Here is a 2675-nt window from a genome sequence, read left to right as displayed (position 1 = left end):
TTTCCCGACCTCTGCTATAAGTTTCAATATTTATTACACTGGGCCAGGCACGGTACACCTGTAATCCCAGCACTTTGGAAGGCCAAGGCAGGAGGATTGCTTGAGCCCAGAAATACGAGACCAGGCTGGGCAACATGGCAAAACCTCATATCTACAAAAAATACAAAAATTAGCTGGGTGTGGTGACATGCGCCTGCGGTCTCAGCTACTTGGGAGGCTGAGGTGGATGGATCACTTGAGTCTGGAAAATCGAGACTGCAGTAAGCCGTGATCATGCCACTGCACTCCAGCCTGAGTGTTGGAGTGAGACCTTCTTTCAAAAAAAAAAAAAATTATTACCTTGATTACAAGTGAGTCAAGCATCTTTTCATATGTGTTTATTGGCCAATTGTGTTTTCTTTACTGTGCTTTTTAATGATGTCTTTGCTGTTTTTTTTTTTTTTTTTTTTTTTGCATTCTCTTTTATTGATTTTCAGGATTCTTAAAATATTTCAGGTATTGGCCGGGTGTGGTGGCTCACGCCTGTAATCCCAGCACTTTGGGAAGCTGAGGTGGACGGATAATCTGAGGTCAGGAGTTCGAGACCAGCCTGGCCAACATGGTGAAACCCCGTTTGTACTAAAAATACAAAAATTAGCCGGGCATGGTGGCGGGCGCCTGTAATTCCAGCCACTCGGAAGACTGAAGCATGAGAATCAGTTGAATCCGGGAGGGGGAGGTTGTAGTGAGCCGATATCACGCCATTGGACTCCAGCCTGGGGAACAGAGTGAGACTCCGTCTGAAAACATAAACAAAAACAAAGCAAAAATAAGCCTATTCCAAAACAAAAATAATGAAAGTATTTATTCGGATGTTTTTAAGTAAAATTTTTAATCTTATGTATTCGTGTCCAAAGGTGAAGAACATAATGTACTGAAGAATGTGATGGGACTTAAGTAACTTCTGTAGGACCTGAGTCCATTTACCTAACATTTTTCTTTTACCCGGATCAGGTTCCACCCAGACTCGCCTCTTACTGGCCCTGAGAATGCACTGACTCCATCCTTGGCATCAAGACAGGGGCCCCAGCATTTGCCCGATCTGCTCATGCGTACTCCTAGGTCAGGAGGCCACTCCCAGAAGTCTCCGGGGCTCAGGCGGTGGGCGGGGCGCCCGGTCCTCGTGGTCACTGCTGTATTTCTTGTTGGTTTTAGGACTCTGGACTCCACTTCTCAGGGGTGCCTGCCGTCCTGACTGTTCCGTCTTGGCCTACAGATTCCACGGGCGACGGAGAAATCTCGGACCTCTGGCTCCGCCTCCCTGACCTCTGCGCTGCGGGTGACCTGGTCCCATCTGAGGAAGAAGGCGGCGCGGGTCGCTGCCGGAGCCTCTGCAGCCCCAGCTCGCAGCCCGCAGCCCGCAGCCCGCAGCCCGCAGCCCGCAGCCCGCAGCCCGCGTGGGACCCTGTGTGGCGGTGAGAGTGGAGCTGCAGGAGGCGCTCAGAGCGAGGACGCCTTGGTCGCGGGCAGGGCTTGTCTCCCGCCTCCTGAGGCCCGGGGGTGCTGGAACTGCGGAGGAGGGGGCTCATCTCTAGGGAGACAGTTGGGGAACGTCTCCTTTGTGACGTAGGGACTGAGAAGGGTGCGTGAGAGTCTTTGTGACCGGGACATAGAGTGAGTGTCCTTTGCAAAGCGTGCTTTGCTGTAGCTTTCTGGCGTCACTGACCCGTGGGTCCAGGGTCTCGGTTTCCCTGTCTCCTCTCAGTCTAGTATGACTGCCACAGAGAAATGATCCAAGCGGGAAATCAGATACTGAGCCTTAGATGAAGGTTTCCAGTGAGAAGAAACAGGATGGGAAGCTTAGAGCAGGAATTGCCCTTAAGACAGTGTGATAGACTCTGTTAGAGAAAAAATACTCAGTCAAACTTCTTAAAGCATGCAAAGGAAGACTTGATTCAGGATCATCGCGATAGGTATTGGAAGTACAGCAGTGAGATTTTGCAGTGGGTGAAAGAGATTGGGTTCAACCCCAAATTCAGCATGAACGAGCGGGACTTTATAATCAAGGAGCAGGTTAGGGATCACTGGATGACAAAATACTAAGAGGAAATGTCTGCGATAAGTAGGATTCTGGCTAAACACACCTGTTGGGATTCTTTTTAAAGAGAGAGACCCGGGTGATAAGACCTCATCACCTGGGGGATGGTGGAGGGTGAAGATAGGGGGGCAGAGGGTTCCTGCTAAACTGGCTTAGAAGGGGTCTTTGCTATTATTGGATTTTACAGTGAAGTGTACTGATGGGCCCATTAGAAGGAGTAAGAGCCTGAGTAAAGTTTGATCAGGCATAGTTTGTGTAGGATTCCTTCCTGGAAGGGTTATACATTCCGTCCCCATCTCCCGGTTCTTGGACTTTCATTTACATGTTTAAGAAACCGGCCTTCTTGAATTCTGACCCTAAGAACCTTCAGTGAAGGATGATTGGAGAGTCCACCCACCATACTTCTTTCTGGTTATGTGTATGAAATTATATAGCCTTGGGGGGGGAAACAGAAACACTATTTTGAGGCGTTTGTGGATTGTCCGTTTTGGACTTCTGTAGATTGAAAGCAACAGGAATATGAACTCAGTTGTGATGTGTCCTTGCAAATGAAGGAAGTGAGCCAGAATGTAAGTGTCCCAAAATAGGAATTCTTAGT

General features: G+C 48.8%; 1 long non-coding RNA gene across 1 annotated transcript; it reads right to left on the bottom strand.

Annotated features, from left to right (window-relative positions):
- Positions 1-852: 852 nt before the first annotated feature.
- LOC139360232 (uncharacterized) lies at positions 853-2675 on the bottom strand. Its single transcript, XR_011617490.1, has 2 exons — positions 1444-2675; positions 853-1333 (listed from the first exon to the last, which is right to left on the bottom strand). It is a non-coding gene; the product is annotated as an uncharacterized lncRNA (long non-coding RNA).

Source organism: Macaca nemestrina, chromosome 20 (assembly GCF_043159975.1).
Source record: "Macaca nemestrina isolate mMacNem1 chromosome 20, mMacNem.hap1, whole genome shotgun sequence".
Taxonomy (NCBI): Eukaryota; Metazoa; Chordata; class Mammalia; order Primates; family Cercopithecidae; genus Macaca; species Macaca nemestrina.
The sequence above is the reverse complement of the archived record's forward strand: the minus strand, read 5'-3'. Positions and strand labels throughout refer to the sequence as shown.